Source organism: Hyperolius riggenbachi, chromosome 11 (genome assembly GCF_040937935.1).
Source record: "Hyperolius riggenbachi isolate aHypRig1 chromosome 11, aHypRig1.pri, whole genome shotgun sequence".
NCBI classification, from domain to species: Eukaryota; Metazoa; Chordata; class Amphibia; order Anura; family Hyperoliidae; genus Hyperolius; species Hyperolius riggenbachi.
In genome coordinates, this window is record NC_090656.1 from 242946568 (window position 1) to 242965538 (window position 18971).

Below are 18971 nucleotides of genomic sequence, written 5' to 3' on the forward strand. Positions count from 1 at the left end.
AATGTGTACGGACCGCTGCTATTATAATAATGCAAACACCGGCTTATAACCGGTCTTATAACGGATAGATATATATTGGATATGGACAAACAATGTACGGATCGCCCCTATCACAATATAAGCATCGTCTTATAACCGGTCTTATAACAGATATGTATATGGACAAACACACAGTAAATGTTAAAATGGCATTAACTAACAGTGCTGCTCATCCTGGAGCCAATCAGAGGGCTCCCATCAGAAGCCCTAGCAACCAATCACAGAAGGGAACCCTGGCCAGCCCCCCCCTGTATAATAAGGAGGGCTGCCATGATGAGACATATCGTCCTAGCTTGGGAATGCTCACTGAGAGACATGCTCCAGTGCTGCTGGCCTAGCAAGGCATGTATACAGTATAAACCTAAAGCTGTTCAGTGATTAACCCCTTCACTATCACTACACTATTGTTGTGATGTTAATTAGCTTTATTTCATTGCGTGACAGTCAGAGTGTGTGCTGCAGGGCTGCTGCAGCTCCTATGTGTCTGTGTGTGTGCTGTGCACAGACCAGGCCAGCTGCTGCCTGCTGGCCTGCTATTAGCCTTAGCTAGCTACAGTATAGGTTAGGTTAGGGATTAGGGAATAGGAGTACTGTGTTATTGTGTAGTTAGTACTGTAGTACTGCAGTCAGTACTAGTAGTTGTTAGAGTAGTAGAACTACTGTGTTAGCTTACTACAGAACTGCTGTGCTGTGAGCAGTGCCAGTGTGACAGTTAGTGTCTTCTCTTCTGCTGTCTGACTGTCACTCGGCACATGCAAAGTGCCACATCACATGCAAAGTGCCACGTCACATGCAAAGTGCCACATCACATGCAAAGTGCCACGTCACGTGCAAAGGGTCTTGTGCAAAGTGCCACGTCACGTGAAAAGTGCCACGTCACGTGCAAAGTGCCACATTACGTGCAAAGTGCAAAGTGCCATGTCACGTGCAAAGTGCCACGTCACTTTGCACATGACTTTGCACGTCACGTTGCACTTTGCACGTGATGTGACACTTTGCACGTGACGTGGCACTTTGCATGTGGCACTTTGCACATTGCACGTGACATGACACTTTGCACGTGGCACTTTGCACGTAGCAGTAGACGTTACACCTGCTGCTGCATTGCCCTGCTCCTGCTGCCTTTGCTGCTCCCGCTGCCTTTGCTGCTCCCACCGCCGGGCTGCCACAGGCCACTGCTGCTGTGCTGATACCACCTAGATTTAACCCAAAACACAATTGCTGCGTATTTTTTTGGAGGTGTCTGGGCTGAAAACTGCCATGTCCCAGTTGTGCGGTTGGACTTTGGACACAATGTGGGCTGCACAATTGTTGTGTGGAACCTAGGCCTGATGTTAATTGACAGCAAATTTTTTTATTTTTATTTTTTTTTTTTTGGGGGGGGAAGGATTTAAAGTCCCCACATCATCAGTTAGTGTTCCCCTTTAAAAAAAACATGATGCTACATGCCTCATTTACCCTAAAAAACGTTTTAAAGCAATTTAAAGGCCACTTCCGGTTTTTCTATCCGGATAACCGAATTTGCCCGGATATCCTAGATTATATGGTCGGATATCAGATTCAGAGTGGAAAATTTTTACATTGGATATCCGACCCGGATCGGATATCTGGGTATCCGGATCTGAATCGGATCGGGATCTGAATCGGATCGGGATTTTGAAAAGGGGTATCCGAGCAGCACTGTTAGCTAATGTTTGATTTTCTGTTTTCCGTATTGTATAGTTGCTGGGTGCATCTACTGTTGTCATGAACTGTTTTACCGTTTATGAACTCGGCACTCCCTCCCTTGGATTTTGTGATAAGCCACACCTCTTGTGTTTCTTGTGACATTCATATAATACACTAAATGATGTCACTGCTCCAACTGCTTTTCTCATGACCTAGAATATATTGGATTATTCCTCACCCCTCTTGCATTCCGTATGTTATATAATAAATTAGATTATGCCTTGCATCGTTCCTGACATATAATACATTATGCCACGCCCCCTCTTGTATACCTCTGATGTATATATAATGGGATTATGCCACGCCCCTTCTTGTATACCTCTGATGTATATATAATGGGATTATGCCACGCCTCTTCCTGTATATCTCTGATGTGTATATATAATTGGATTATGCCACGCCACCTCTTGTATACCTCTGATGTATATATAATGGGATTATGCCACACCCCTTCTTGTATACCTCTAATGTATATATAATGGGGTTATGCCACGCCCCTTGTATACCTCTAATGTATATATAATGGGGTTCTGCCCATATATATACCTCTGATGTGTATATATAAGGATGTTATGCCACACCCCTTCGTGTATACCTCTGATGTGTATATATATATATATATATATATATATATATATATATATATAGGGGTTATGCCACACCCCTTCGTGTATACCTCTGATGTATATATAATGTGATTATGCCACGCCCCTTCTTGTATACCTCTAATGTATATATAATGGGGTTATGCCACGCCTCTTCTTGTATACCTCTGTGTATATATAATGGGATTATGCCACGCCCCTTCTTGTATATCTCTGATGTATATATAATGGGATTATGCCACGCCCCCTCTTGTATACCTCTGGTGTATATAATAGAATTATGACACACCCCTTCTTGTATACCTCTGATGTATATATAATGGGAATATGCCACGCCTCTTCTTGTATACCTCTGATGTACTGTATATATAATGGGATTATGCCACACCCCTTCTTGTATACCTCTAATGTATATATAATGGGAATATGCCATGCCCCTTCTTGTATACCTCTAATGTATATATAAAATGGGATTATGCCACGCCCCTTCCTATATATCTCTGATGTGTATATATAATGGGATTATGCCACGCCCCTTCTTGTATATCTCTGATGTATGTGTAATGGGAGTATGCCACGCCTCCTCTTGTATACCTCTGATGTATATATAATAGGATTATGCCACACCCCTTCTTGTGTATCTCTGATGTATATATAATGGAACTATGCCATGCCCCTTCTTGTATACCTCTAATGTATATATAATGGGATTATGCCACACCCCTTCTTGTAGACCTCTGATGTATGTATATATAATGGGATTATGCCACGCCCCTTCTTGTATACCTGTGATGCCAACATAGCCTTCAACCTCTCCCCCTCAGTCACTTAAGCCACTTAGTTTGAGACTGTTCATTAAATGTCAGGTCTTTATAAACTATTTGTCCTGCCACATAGACTACCTTTTTGATTTTGGCCCCTTATGTGTTTATATTTGGCACCACTGCTCCTGATGTATAATAAATTACTGTATTTTTTGGACTATAAGACGCTCCTGACCATAAGACTCACCCAGGTTCAGAGGACAAAAACCAGAGGAAAAATATATACTAAACCCGGTGCATCCATGGGGAAGGGGCATCTTGTGGATTATGCCCCCTATGTACCTCTTGTGCCCCCGTGTCCTCCATTTGTCCCCCTGTGCCCCCCTCTGCATGGGCACAGTACAGGGAGTCCCTGACATTGCGGCTGGTTGAAGGTTAGTATTGGTAGGCGTTCACAAGTCAGGAACTCCCTGCATTTGGACTCTAAGACACAGTGACTTTTGAGGTAGAAAAAGGGAGTCTTATAGTCCAAAAAATACAGTAGATTACGCCACACCTCTTCTTCTATTCTTCCTGACATAAATTGGACTATAACTCCAGAGGAAACTCTTCATTCTAACATCGCATAGTACGGATAAAGCTGTATACACACGTCAGATGGAAGTCATCTAATGACCGATCTGTGAGAAAACGCGGAAGAGCCGCGGCAAATACTCAGAGTGAGGCGGCAGATTCTGCGTCTAGCATGGCATCTGGAGTGTTTAGGCACGCATCCACTAGCGGGACGGAACGCGGAGAAACCGCCGCATGCCCAGCGGTCAGGGCAGCGGAGTCCGCGTCCGACGCGGCAGTCGGTACGCATAGGCCTACTACTGACACATTACAACACATGTCTGGTGTGGCTGGGACTGATAGTCCACACTGGCTCAGGAGGACGCGTGCGCGCGCAGAGAGGCAGGGCCTTTATGACAGTCAGAAGGGAGTCAGCTGACCAGGCCGGTCAGCTGATAATTTCAGCAACTTCCATTGGTCCAGCACTTAGGGGAGGCGCTAGTGAGCGCTGGTGTATATATACTGGGTGCTGGTCATTTCTCTGGTGTCTGGCGTTGCGATCACTACGTGGTAGCACTCAGACCTTGTCAGTATCTGTGTTTATTAGACCAGTTTCCAAGGTGTTGATGGCCAAGGATCTCTCACCTTAGTCTAGGAAGTCTGTTATTATCTGTATTATATTCTAGACAGTTTCCAAGGTGTTGACGGCCAAGGAACTCACACCTTAGCTTAGGCATTGTTGATTATTTGTTATGACCTTCTGCTTTCCTGACCATTCTTCTGATCTCTGATTTTGTACCTTTATCATTCTGATACTCTGTTGCCAAATCTCGGCTAGTCTCTGGATTCTGCACCTGCCTCCTGTCTCTGTACCTTATCTGTCCGTGTGTTTACGACCTGGCTTGTCCGACCTCGAGAACTATCTCTCTTGTTAGGAGATAGCTCGCAGATCTGTCAGTGACACTTCTCCATTGGTGTCACTCACGTTCTGTCCTTCCCACTGTCAGTCTGACTCCTCCCCTTGGAGAGTCTAGACTACGGAAGGAACCAGTTGTCGAGCAGTATTCCTATCTGCTCTTGCACCTGTCTTCCAGGTGCGATCCTCAAAGTATTGCTGTTGTACCAAAACACTCTTATCACTCAGGTGTCCAGAGGTTAGAGATATATCTGATTATCGGTGATACTGCAGATCATCAATAATCTGGTATATATCTGCATTCTCGGTGATACTGCAGATCACCGGTAATCAGACCCTCTCTGTGTTACACCGATTGTTACACGATCGACCCATTATTGTTAATGAAAATAGAAACGAACAAATGAAAAAGATAACGGGAAAAAATCGGTTATCGGTCACTTTGGCTGATCTAACAGGCGGATTGTTTCGGTCGACAGCAATGTTGCTTGTGAATTTTTGGCAATCATTTTCACACCGAAAATGCTATTTTCAACAACAAAAATATATTATTTACATTGTATGATTAAACAATGTATTTTTGCAATGTCACTTTTCGCAAAAATAAAATTTTCTCCAAAATTGCCAGAATTTTCTCTTCAATTGCCATTCATGAGTTAAGAGCAAATTACCTTTTAAAGCTAAAAATAGCAAAAATGTGGCAAATCATAAACTTATTACAAAATGGTTATCATGGGCATTTTTGCTTGAAAGTCAAATTTTCTATTAATTTCACGAATATGAATGCAAAAAAAAATATATCAGCTTTTTCACTCATCACCGGTCGAGAATTGTTCATAATTAAAGTGACACTTTAGTGAGCAAAATAAAACTTATGATATAATGATTTGTATGTGTAGTACAGATAATTAAGAGAACATTAGTAGCAAAGAAAATAGTCTCATATTTTTATGTTTAGTTCTATAGCTTTTTGATAACATTACACCATTCTGTCACATTTGCAGTTTGTATGTATAAGTGCTTCAGAAAATAGCACCGCTCTCTGACTAAATTAGTCAGAGAGCTCAGAGAAGCCCTTTTGCATAGATAACTGAAGTTTCTTAACTCTTGCTGTACTGGAAAAAAATAGGAGACTATTTTCTTTGGTACTAATGTTCTATTTCTTAGCTGTACGACTCATACAATTCACTATCTCATCAGTTTATTTTCCCTTCAGATTCTCTTTAAAGGGACTCTGTATAAAAAAACATCCCCTGGGGGGTACTCACCTCGGTAGGGGGAAGCCTCAGGGTCCCAATGAGGCTTCCCCCTCACCTGTAGCTGCAGGCAGTCCAGCGTTGGCTCCCCCGAAGTGTCCTGCAATCCTCCGCCGACAAGCCTGACAAGGTGTGATTTAAGTCATGACGATCACAGAGCGATGAGGAACGACAGTTGCAGATTGTGTTGTGTGCTCCTACATGTAACTTGCAATGTGCTGGAAATGGAGGCGGCCATATTTATTCACTCATACTCAGTGCTCTACAGAGATTCACTGAGATCTGGTGCTCTGCAGAGATTCACTGAGATCTGGTGCTCTGCAGAGATTCACAGAGATCTGGTGCTCTACAGAGATTCACTGAGATCTGGTGCTCTACAGAGATTCACAGAGATCGGGTGCTCTACAGAGATTCACTGAGATCTGGTGCTCTGCAGAGATTCACTGAGATCTGGTGCTCTACAGAGATTCACTGAGATCTGATGCTCTGCAGAGATTCACAGAGATCTGGTGCTCTACAGAGATTCACAGAGATCTGGTGCTCTACAGATATTCACTGAGATCTGGTGCTCTACAGAGATTCACTGAGATCTGGTGATCTACAGAGAGTCACTGAGATCTGGTGCTCTGCAGAGATTCACAGAGATCTGGTGCTCTACAGAGATTCACAGAGATCTGGTGCTCTACAGAGATTCACAGAGATCTGGTGCTCTACAGATATTCACAGAGATCTGGTGCTCTGCAGAGATTCACAGAGATCTGGTGCTCTACAGAGAGTCACTGAGATCTGGTGCTCTGCAGAGATTGAGGGGAGACAGAGAGCGCTCCGATGGTGTATTACCACAAATATGTATTTTACACACGCAACAATTAATGCACTTACACTTTATATAGTAATACTGCGCCTTGCATAGCCCGTCAGTTGGTCGCCTCAGTCTAATCCAGCCTGGCCAGGGCTGGAGGTGTGGATGGAATCACACAGGGGCTTCCTTCTGCGGGAAACGGTGCGCAGTGACTGCTGTCTGACGTCACTACCGGTTTCGGCGTAAGTCCACGCCTTCCTCAGGCCTACAGAGATTAACTGAGATCTGATGCTCTGCAGAGATTCACTGAGATCTGGTGCTCTACAGAGATTCACAGAGATCTGGTGCTCTACAGAGATTCACTGAGATCTGGTGCTCTACAGAGATTCACAGAGATCTGGTGCTCTGCAGAAACTCACTGAGATCTGGTGCTCTGCAGAGATTCACTGAGATCTGGTGCTCTGCAGAGATTCACAGAGATCTGGTGCTCTGCAGAGATTCACTGAGATCTGGTGCTCTACAGAGATTCACAGAGATCTGGTGCTCTACAGAGATTCACAGAGATCTGGTGCTCTGCAGAGATTCACTGAGATCTGGTGCTCTGCAGAGATTCACTGAGATCTGGTGCTCTGCAGAGATTCACAGAGATCTGGTGCTCTGCAGAGATTCACAGAGATCTGGTGCTCTGCAGAGATTCACTGAGATCTGGTGCTCTACAGAGATTCACAGAGATCTGGTGCTCTACAGAGATTCACAGAGATCTGGTGCTCTGCAGAGATTCACTGAGATCTGGTGCTCTGCAGAGATTCACTGAGATCTGGTGCTCTGCAGAGATTCACAGAGATCTGGTGCTCTGCAGAGATTCACAGAGATCTGGTGCTCTGCAGAGATTCAGAGATCTGGTGCTTTACAGAGATTCACTGAGATCTGGTGCTGTACAGAGATTCACTGAGATCTGGTGCTCTGCAGAGATTCACTGAGATCTGGTGCTCTGCAGATATTCACAGAGATCTGGTGCTCTGCAGAGATTCACTGAGATCTGGTGCTCTGAAGAGATTCACAGAGATCTGGTGCTCTACAGAGATTCACTAATATCTGGTGCTCTACAGAGATTCACTGACATCTAGCGCTCTACAGAGATTCACTGAGATCTGGTGCTCTACAGAGATTCACTGACATCTAGTGTTCTACAGAGATTCACTGAGATCTGGTGATCTACAGAGAGTCACTGAGATCTAGTGCTCTTCAGAGATACACTGACATCTAGTGCTCTACAGAGATACACTGACATCTAGTGCTCTACAGAGATACACTGACATCTAGCGCTCTACAGAGATTCACTGAGATCTGGTGCTCTACAGAGATTCACTAATATCTGGTGCTCTACAGAGATTCACTGAGATCTGGTGCTCTACAGAGATTCACTGAGATCTGGTGCTCTGCAGAGATTCACTGAGATCTAGTGCTCTACAGAGATTCACTGAGATTTGGTGCTCTACAGAGATTCACTGAGATCTGGTGTTCTACAGAGATTCACAGAGATCTAGTGCTCTACAGAGATTCACTGAGATCTGGTGCTCTACAGAAGTTTACTGAGATCTGGTGCTCTACAGAGATTCACTGAGATCTGGTGCTCTAGAGAGATTCACTGAGATCTAGTGCTCTATGGAGATTCACTGAGATCTGGTGCTTTACAGAAATTTACTGAGATCTGGTGCTCTACAGAAATTTACTGAGATCTGGTGCTCTACAGAGATTCACTGAGATCTGGTGCTCTACAGAGATTCACTGAGATCTGGTGCTCTACAGAGATTCACTGAGATCTGGTGCTCTACAGAGATTCACTGAGATCTGGTGCTCTACAGAAATTTACTGAGATCTGGTGCTCTACAGAGATTTACTGAGAACTGGGCTCTAGAGAGATTCACTGAGATCTAGTGCTCTAGAAAGATTCACTGAGATCTAGTGCTCTATGGAGATTCACTGAGATCTAGTACTCTACAGAGATTCACAGAGATCTGGTGCTCTACAGAGATTCACTGAGATCTGGTGCTCTACATAGATTCACTGAGATCGAGTACTCTACAGAGTCACTGAGACTGGCAGCTCTACAGAGATTCACAGAGATCTGGTGCTCTACAGAGATTCACTGAGATCTGGTGCTCTACATAGATTCACTGAGATCTAGTACTCTACAGAGTCACTGAGACTGGCAGCTCTACAGAGATTCACTGAGATCTGGTGCTCTACGGAGATTCACTGAGATGTTGTGCTCTACGGAGATTCACTGAGATGTTGTGCTCTACAGAGAGTCACTGAGATGTTGTGGTCTACAGAGATTCACTAGTATTTGGTGCTCTACAAAGAATTATTGAGATTTGGTGCTCCATACAGATGCACTGAGCTTTGGTGCTCTACAGAGATTCATTGAGGTTTGGTGATCTGCAGATATTCACTAACGTGGTGCTCTACAGAGAGTTACGGGGATTTGTTGCTCCACAGAGATTCACATAGATTTGCTTTAGGACCATCTATTGAGATTTGATGCTTTGCAGATATGCACTAGGATTTGGTGCACTAGAAGTATTCACTGAGATTTGGTGCTCTTATACAGTTATACTGCCTCTTCTTTCTCTGAATCTGTGTATTAGTCTTTCTTAACTCTTTATTTAATAGCCACAGCTTAGATCAGGGGTGTCAAACTCAAATACAAAATGGGCTGAAATTATACACTGGGACCTAGTCGCGGGCCAACCTCAATGTCTACTGGCCACCTTCCTCCCTCAAGTTCCCAGGTGTCTAAGGGCCCTCCTCCAACCCCTATGTATTTCCCTGGTGTCTAGTGGCTCTCCTTCCTCCCCTATACAGTTTCCTGGGGTCTAGTGCCTCCCCTCCCTCCTCTATACAATTCCCTATTGTCTAGTGTTTTCCCCCTACCTCCCCCATATAGCTTCCTTGGTGTTCTAGGGCTTCACCTCCAATATAGATTCCCTGGTGGCCTTGAGTGGGCAAAACATAATGCAATGTGGGGAAACCACTTGAGGGCAAAATGTAATGGCTCTGAGGGCCAGATGTGGCCCGCGGGCCAAGGTTTGACATGTATGGCTTAGATGAACTTCCAGGAGACATTACACATACCATTCTTAGGTGAATTCTCCACTAGCTCCTCCGCATCTTCAAGCAGGAACCAAAATGGTTAAATGGCGGAACGGCAGCAGGGGAAGCCTCTTTTGTTCTTTTCTCACCAGAGTTGCCGGTAATGTTACTGGGCTTTACCGCATGCTGTAATTTTGATAAATTGACATTTACTGACGTTGTGTGATTTTGGTGATGTGCCGGGGAGATTCCTCTGCCGGGTGTTGTGCGATTTTGGTGATGTGACGGGGAGATTCCTCTCCCAGGTGTGTGTGATTTTGGTGATGTGCCGGGGAGATTCCTCTGCCGGGTGTTGTGCGATTTTGGTGCTGTGCCGGGTAGATTCCTCTGCCGGGTGTTGTGTGATTTTGGTGCTGTGCCGGGGAGATTCCTCTCCCGGGTGTGTGTGATTTTGGTGCTGTGCCGGGGAGATTCCTCTCCCGGGTGTGTGTGATTTTGGTGCTGTGCCGGGGAGATTCCTCTCCGGGTGTGTGTGATTTTGGTGCTGTGTGCCGGGGAGATTCCTCTGCCGGGTGTTGTGTGATTTTGGTACTGTGTCGGGGAGATTCCCCTGCCGGGTGTTGTGTGATTTTGGTGCTGTGTGCCGGGGAGATTCCCCTGCCGAGTGTTGTGTGATTTTGGTGCTGTGTGCCGGGGAGATTCCTCTGCCGGGTGTTGTGTGATTTTGGTGCTGTGCCGGGGAGATTCCCCTGCCGGGTGTTGTGTGATTTTGGTGCTGTGTCGGGGAGATTCCCCTGCCGGGTGTTGTGTGATTTTGGTGCTGTGTCGGGGAGATTCCCCTGCCGGGTGTTGTGTGATTTTGGTACTGTGTCGGGGAGATTCCCCTGCCGGGTGTTGTGTGATTTTGGTGATGTGACGGGGAGATTCCCCTGCCGGGTGTTGTGTGATTTTGGTGCTGTGCCGGGGAGATTCCTCTCCCGGGTGTGTGTGATTTTGGTGCTGTGCCGGGGAGATTCCTCTCCCGGGTGTGTGTGATTTTGGTACTGTGTCGGGGAGATTCCTCTCCCGGGTTTGTGTGATTTTGGTGCTGTGTCGGGGAGATTCCCCTGCCGGGTATTGTGTGATTTTGGTGCTGTGTCGGGGAGATTCCTATCCCAGGTGTGTGTGATTTTGGTGCTGTGCCGGAGAGATTCCTCTGCCGGGTGTGTGTGATTTTGGTGCTGTGCCGGGGAGATTCCTCTCCCAGGTGTGTGTGATTTTGGTGCTGTGCCGGGGAGATTCCCCTGCCGGGTGTTGTGTGATTTTGGTGCTGTGTGCCGGGGAGATTCCCCTGCCGGGTGTTGTGTGATTTTGGTGCTGTGTGCCGGGGAGATTCCTCTCCCGGGTGTGTGTGATTTTGGTGCTGTGTGCCGGGGAGATTCCTCTGCCGGGTGTTGTGTGATTTTGGTGCTGTGCCGGGAAGATTCCCCTGCTGGGTGTTGTGTGATTTTGGTGCTGTGCCGGGGAGATTCCTCTCCCGGGTGTGTGTGATTTTGGTGCTGTGCCGGGGAGATTCCTCTCCCAGGTGTGTGTGATTTTGGTGCTGTGTGCCGGGGAGATTCCCCTGCCGGGTGTTGTGTGATTTTGGTGCTGTGTGCCGGGGAGATTCCCCTGCCGGGTGTTGTGTGATTTTGGTGCTGTGTGCCGGGGAGATTCCTCTCCCGGGTGTTGTGTGATTTTGGTGCTGTGTGCCGGGGAGATTCCTCTCCCGGGTGTGTGTGATTTTGGTGCTGTGTGCCGGGGAGATTCCTCTCCCGGGTGTGTGTGATTTTGGTGCTGTGTGCCGGGGAGATTCCTCTGCCGGGTGTTGTGTGATTTTGGTGCTGTGCCGGGGAGATTCCCCTGCCGGGTGTTGTGTGATTTTGGTGCTGTGTGTGCCGGGGAGATTCCCCTGCCGGGTGTTGTGTGATTTTGGTGCTGTGCCGGGGAGATTCCTCTCCCGGGTGTGTGTGATTTTGGTACTGTGTCGGGGAGATTCCTCTCCCGGGTTTGTGTGATTTTGGTGCTGTGTCGGGGAGATTCCCCTGCCGGGTATTGTGTGATTTTGGTGCTGTGTCGGGGAGATTCCTCTCCCAGGTGTGTGTGATTTTGGTGCTGTGCCGGAGAGATTCCTCTGCCGGGTGTGTGTGATTTTGGTGCTGTGCCGGGGAGATTCCTCTCCCAGGTGTGTGTGATTTTGGTGCTGTGCCGGGGAGATTCCCCTGCCGGGTGTTGTGTGATTTTGGTGCTGTGTGCCGGGGAGATTCCCCTGCCGGGTGTTGTGTGATTTTGGTGCTGTGTGCCGGGGAGATTCCTCTCCCGGGTGTGTGTGATTTTGGTGCTGTGTGCCGGGGAGATTCCTCTCCCAGGTGTGTGTGATTTTGGTGCTGTGCCGGGGAGATTCCCCTGCCGGGTGTTGTGTGATTTTGGTGCTGTGTGCCGGGGAGATTCCCCTGCCGGGTGTTGTGTGATTTTGGTGCTGTGTGCCGGGGAGATTCCTCTCCCGGGTGTGTGTGATTTTGGTGCTGTGTGCCGGGGAGATTCCTCTGCCGGGTGTTGTGTGATTTTGGTGCTGTGCCGGGAAGATTCCCCTGCTGGGTGTTGTGTGATTTCGGTGCTGTGCCGGGGAGATTCCTCTCCCGGGTGTGTGTGATTTTGGTGCTGTGCCGGGGAGATTCCTCTCCCGGGTGTGTGTGATTTTGGTGCTGTGCCGGGGAGATTCCTCTCCCAGGTGTGTGTGATTTTGGTGCTGTGTGCCGGGGAGATTCCCCTGCCGGGTGTTGTGTGATTTTGGTGCTGTGTGCCGGGGAGATTCCCCTGCCGGGTGTTGTGTGATTTTGGTGCTGTGTGCCGGGGAGATTCCTCTCCCGGGTGTTGTGTGATTTTGGTGCTGTGTGCCGGGGAGATTCCTCTCCCGGGTGTGTGTGATTTTGGTGCTGTGTGCCGGGGAGATTCCTCTCCCGGGTGTGTGTGATTTTGGTGCTGTGTGCCGGGGAGATTCCTCTGCCGGGTGTTGTGTGATTTTGGTGCTGTGCCGGGGAGATTCCCCTGCCGGGTGTTGTGTGATTTTGGTGCTGTGTGCCGGGGAGATTCCCCTGCCGGGTGTTGTGTGATTTTGGTGCTGTGTGCCGGGGAAATTCCTCTGCCGGTTGTGTGTGATTTTGGTGATGTGTCGGGGAGATTCCTCTGCCGGGTGGTGTGTGATTTTGATGCTGTGTGCCGGGGAGATTCCCCTGCCGGGTGTTGTGTGATTTTGGTACTGTGTCGGGGAGATTCCCCTGCCGGGTGTTGTGTGATTTTCGTGATGTGACGGGGAGATTCCCCTGCCGGGTGTTGTGTGATTTTGGTGCTGTGCCGGGGAGATTCCCCTGCCGGGTGTTGTGTGATTTTGGTGCTGTGCCGGGGAGATTCCTCTCCCGGGTGTGTGTGATTTTGGTGCTGTGCCGGGGAGATTCCTCTGCCGGGTATTGTGTGATTTTGGTGCTGTGCCGGGGAGATTCCTCTGCCGGGTGTTGTGTGATTTTGGTGCTGTGCCGGGGAGATTCCCCTGCCGGGTGTTGTGTGATTTTGGTGCTGTGTCGGGGAGATTCCTTTGCTGAGTGTTGTGTGCTGCTCCCCTCCTACAGGCCAGGAACGCTGAGAACAATTCCAGAAACACGAGGGGTCATCCTCTGGCATTACTCGGTTACCAGCCCTCGCCCTCCTCTGTGCGGCGCATGTAATTAGCCCAGATAGCCGGCTGTTTTCCTGCAGGCGCTGTGCATTATTTAGGAGATGTGAGGGCGCCGGAACCTTCTGACTCGTTATCAGAAGACATGTTAATGGGCTCTCGGATGTCCTGAGGCCCCGGCCTGCCCACAGTCGGTGCATCTCGGCCAGGGAACGCAGATGCGAGGTGATGGCTGCAGAACGGGCAGATTCCACGGGCAGAATACGGACGCTGAAAACGCTGACGCCGCGGCCTGTCTGTAAAGAGGAACTTGTCACGATTTTGGGCAACAGAAAGTGAAAATAAAAGGCCGGGTTCCCCCTTGTGCCGGATCACTGTGCAGTGTGCGCTCCGATGGTCCGCTGTGTCCAGCTGTAGCCCGGGGCGGATGTGTTACCACCATAGGGTATTCTGTGATTATCGCTGACTGTGCAGAAGTGCGGCCTGCTTACCGCAATACATCCATTGCAGGTTGACAAGTGTGAATGGCCCCCATGTATAAAATAGGAAACGCTCACTGTGAGCTTTGCAAGGAGCAGAGAACGGAGAAAAGAATGTCCCTTCTCAGCTCAGGTGGGAACACGGCCTTTTGGTGCCCATACACGGTACAATAAAAAACATCGGGTTTTCCTGTTTATTCGACCAAAAAGATCAAATCAATTGAAAGTCAAAAAGAATCTTTTTTTTTTTTTCTTTTTTTTACGGTCAAGGAAAACTAATAATTATCCCGTTTTTTCAATCCAATCAGACATGTTGGAAAAATCTTTATATCCGATGTAACAAAATAATCAAACTAAATTATCTAAAAAAAATTGTACCATGTATGCCTAATTAGAAAGACAAATGTAACTGGGGGTTAATTCTACAGACGGCATGCGGGCAGAGATATTATTTCAATTTACTAGTACTGCGCTCAACAGCAAAAGGGAATCAGCCCCTCGCAAGGTTCATATGATAGTCAGAGGTCTCCCACAGATCTTCATCCACAGGGTCAGCAGCACCCCAAATCCCATGCAAGACACATAAACGTCTGCTATGTCTGCTTCCACAGCATCAGGCCTAATACTACAGATTGCGCTCACCAGATTCGTGGAATAGACACTATTACTGGCTGGATGGTGTAATGGTTAAGGGCTCTGCCTCTGACACAGGAGACCAGGGTTGGAATCTCGGCTCTGTCTGTTCAGTAAGCCAGCACCTATTCAGCAGGAGACCTTGGGCAAGTCTCCCTAACACTGCCTATAGAGTGTGTCCTTGTGGCTGCAGCTCTGGTGCTTTGAGTCCACCAGGAGAAAAGCACAATATAAATGTTATTTGTCTTGTCTACCCTATGAGAGCGCTCTCCTGACTTTTAAGGTCACTGGGAGTTGCACATCTTGGCTACAACATAAGGAGTTGCCCTAATATGGCTGAAAAGTGCAGCTTGCTGGTCCTCGTTTGGTCAGCCACATTATCCTGTGAGGGACTTTGATTGTTTACTGGTGGGCGGTTGCACACTGGGTGAAGTGCGGAGTGTCTGCTAGCGCACTGGAGGTGGAGGTTAGTGGCTCATAGACATCTAGTGTATGCAGTATCACATTATATGCATTTTCCTTCATCTTAAAGGAACACTATCAATTAACATGTTTTTTCAATTGAGATATAAAATGTTTGGGAAGTGCTGCTAAGTACTGGTGTATACATTTGAATCCTTATCTCCTTATTTACTATTATCTAATTCCTTTCACACTTTTCTGACACAATCTTCTCTAATCTGAGGTCAGAGTGATCCATGAGGGGAGGGGGAATTCCCTCACAGTGCATCTGTTAACCCTGTGTGTGCAGAGAGCTCAGTCAGAGACAGGCAGAGCTTTCTCTTACAGAGAGCAAAGGAAGTGTATCATATGTGCAACACAAACATTTGTAATTGTGTGTGTGAAACATGATACCTGACAGGCTTTTCATATAACTCTGCTTCAGTATTACACTGTTCTTAGCATGTCAGACTGCACAGATTTATACCTCTGCAAATGAGACATTCCAAACATGGATACAATCTACACACCGGGAATTACAGCTTTTGCCTTTGATATTTAACATGAAAAGTAGGAAAATGTTTACACAGCTACTTAGACATTATTTGCACACTGTCATTTTAGAACACTTGGGTATCGATAGTATTCCTTTACCATGCACCTGAGGAGAGATTGAGGGGAACAGCGGGACGAATACTATAGTCTTAGTCACATGCTATCGATGCTGATCTGTGAGGGATTGGCCAACCAATCTGGTGAGGGCGATCTGTTGCATTAGCCCTGATGGTGTGGAAACGGACATGGTGGACATTTATGTGTCTTGCATGTGATTTGGGGTGCTGCTGACCCTGTGGATCAAGATTCAAGATATATGGGAGACCTCTGACTCTCTGAGTATCATATGAACATTGCCAGGGGCTGATTCACTTTTGCTGTTAAGCGCAGTACTAGTAAATATAAATAGTTCTTGATTATAGGGCATCATTCCCTATTGGAGCCTTTAGAGTTCCAATCATAAGTAAGATAAGCCCCGCCCACTTCAGTCAGGTGGTTTATTTGTGGGAGTTGGCCAAACATGGAGCATGTGGCTTATGATGTTGTTTTTCACAGAGGACGGTGCAGACTACTGGTGAACCACTGAGGCAGCACATCTCTGTGGGGGTGGGGCTAAGAAGGAAAATGTATAATGCTTATATTCTCCCTATAGGATGGAGGTGAGCTGTAGATTTATGTCCCTTTTAGTCTGGTGGCAGAAAGATTCCGTCACGCTGAATCTGCTGTAGGGTATAAAAGAGGCGATATTAATATTACATATCTACATGAGGGAGAATATGAGTAGACAATGATTTCATAAACATTAAACTTGTATAAGCAATTCAATGGAAATGATACGAGTATTTAGGAACTGTATATCAACGCTGACCGGTCACCTTCTATCCTTGTGCTGGAAACCCCTCCCTAACAGTTTGCAGTCTCTTAAAGAGGCTCTGAAGCGAAATTGTTATTTTTACCTGGTACTTCATTCAGGAGTCTCATTAGATGTAAACTGCCGCATCCCCGCTGCAAAACAAGGGGTTTATACACCCCAAATCCCGGGGCAAACATCCACAACGTTCTGGGTCATGGATTTTGCTGCCCGGGGAGGCAGAGCTTTCTGCTATAGCTCTGCCTCTACTGACGTCAATCGCCGTGTGGATCTCCGCCTCTCCCCGCCCCTCTCTGTGAAGGAAGACTGAGAGGGGTGGGGAGAGGCGGCAATCAGCAGCGATTGTCGTCAGTAGAGGCAGAGCTACAGCACAAAAGCTCCGCCTCTTTCAGGAAGCGCTCCCCGGATTTTCCCCGAGATTTTGGGGGGTGTAAAGCCCTCGTTTGGGGCCGGGATGCAGCGGTTTACCTCTACTAAGAGTACTGAAGCGAACTACGAGGTAAAAATAACAATATTTAGTCGCTTCAGACTTTCTTTAAAGATACCTTAGTCCTAAATAAATCCACAAATTGACACCTTATGTGTGTGTGTGTGTGGGGGGGGGGGGGGGGGGGAGGGGAGGTGTGCATAGGCATCTCCCCCGAACCAGCGTCTGCCTCCGTTTCATCGCTTTCACTCCCGTTGTATGGGCCCTGGTCAGCGTGATGGGTGCCCACTGATCGGGTGCTCTACGGACATACTGTACAGCATAGTATGTCTGGGTCAGGGGGTGACAACCACACTGACCAGGGCCCATACAACAGGAGCGATAGCGGGGAAACGGAGGCAGACGCTGGTCCGCGGGAGATGCCGTAAGCCTATGCACACCTCCCCACACACACATAAGGGGTCAATTTGTGGTTTTATTAAGGTCTAAGGTATCCTTTGAAGAGACTCTGAAGTGTCAAAAAAACACGTTTTTACTTAAGTATCTTCATTAGCACTAATCCCCTACCTAAACTGCCGCATCCCGCGGCTGAAATCGCTATTAAACCCCCCAAATCCCAGGGCAAAAATCCACGACTTTCCTGGTCGTGGATTTTGCTGCTGGAGGAGGCGGAGCTTTGGGCTGTAGTTCTGCCTCCATTCTCATCAATCAGCGCTAATCGCCGCCTCTCCTCCGTCCCTCTCAGTGAAAGAAGACTGAGAGGGTCGGGGAGAGGCGGCGATCAGCGCCGATTGATTGACCGGAGTAGAAGCAGAGCTACAGCCCAAAGCTCTGCCTCTACAGGAAGTGCTGCCCTAATCTCCCCCCCCCCCATGGATTTCGGGGGGGGGGGGGTTAACCTTCCTGAGACGCCGGAGGTCGCCCCGCTGGGCCGATTTGAATAATTTTTTTTTTAAACACGCAGCAAGCACTCCGGATGGGTGATTGCGCCGGCGGGGATCGGAGGGGTGGGAGGAACACCGCAGGGAGGGGGGAATCATGTAGCTAGCGCTAGGCTATCTACATGATATATTTAAAAAAAAATTAGCAAAAAACGTTCCCAGGGCCGCGGGAATCAGAACGCCAGACAGGTTAATAGAGATTTCAGCCACGGGAATGCGGCGTTTCAGGTAGGGCATCGGCGCTTAAAGAAAACCTGAACTGAAAATTAAAAGTCAAAATAAGCATACACAAGTCATACTTACCTTCCATGTACCGTATATACTCGCATACAAGCCGAATTTTTGACCCCCAAAAAGGGGGCCAAAAGTTGGGGGTTCGGCTTGTATGCGAGTCATGGTGGTCCGCGGGTCCCCCCCTCCGCTGGTCCGCGGGTCCCCCGCTCCCCCCATGGCCGCCGCCGCTATTACCTGGCTGCATCTTCTATTTCAATCTCCGTTCTTGTAAACATTCAGAGCAGCGCGCCCGGCGCTGCTACTGTGACGAGGCAGGAAAGAGCGTCCTGTTACTATGGGAACCGCTCTTTCCTGGCTCGCCGCTCGTCACAGTAGCAGCGCCGGGCGCGCTGCTCTGAATGTTTACAAGAACGGAGATTGAAATAGAAGATGCAGCCAGGTAATAGCGGCGGCGGCGGCCATGGGGAGCGGGGACTGTACTGGCTAAACTGGGGCACGTAACTAGCTTTACTGAGCGCTATACTAGCTAAACTGGGGCGCTATACTAGCTATACTGAGCGCTATACTGAGCACTATACTAGCTAAACTGGGGCACTATACTAGCTAAACTGGGGCACTATACTAGCTATACTGAGCACTATACTAGCTAAACTGGGGCACTATACTAGCTATACTGAGCACTATACTAGCTAAACTGGGGCACTATACTAGCTATACTGAGCACTATACTAGCTATACTGGGCACTATACTAGCTATACTGAGCACTATACTAGCTATACTGGGGCACTATACTAGCTATACTGAGCACTATACTAGCTATACTTGGGGCACTTTACTAGCTATACTGAGCACTATACTAGCTAAACTGGGGCACTATACTAGCTATACTGAGCACTATACTAGCTATACTGAGCACTATACTAGCTATACTGAGCACTATACT

At 47.8% G+C, this 18971-nt stretch overlaps 1 protein-coding gene across 13 annotated transcripts in view; it reads left to right on the top strand.

Annotated features, from left to right (window-relative positions):
- SHANK2 (SH3 and multiple ankyrin repeat domains 2) overlaps positions 1-18971 on the top strand; it is a 992023-nt gene that overhangs the window by 493230 nt on the left and 479822 nt on the right. The window lies entirely within an intron of this gene.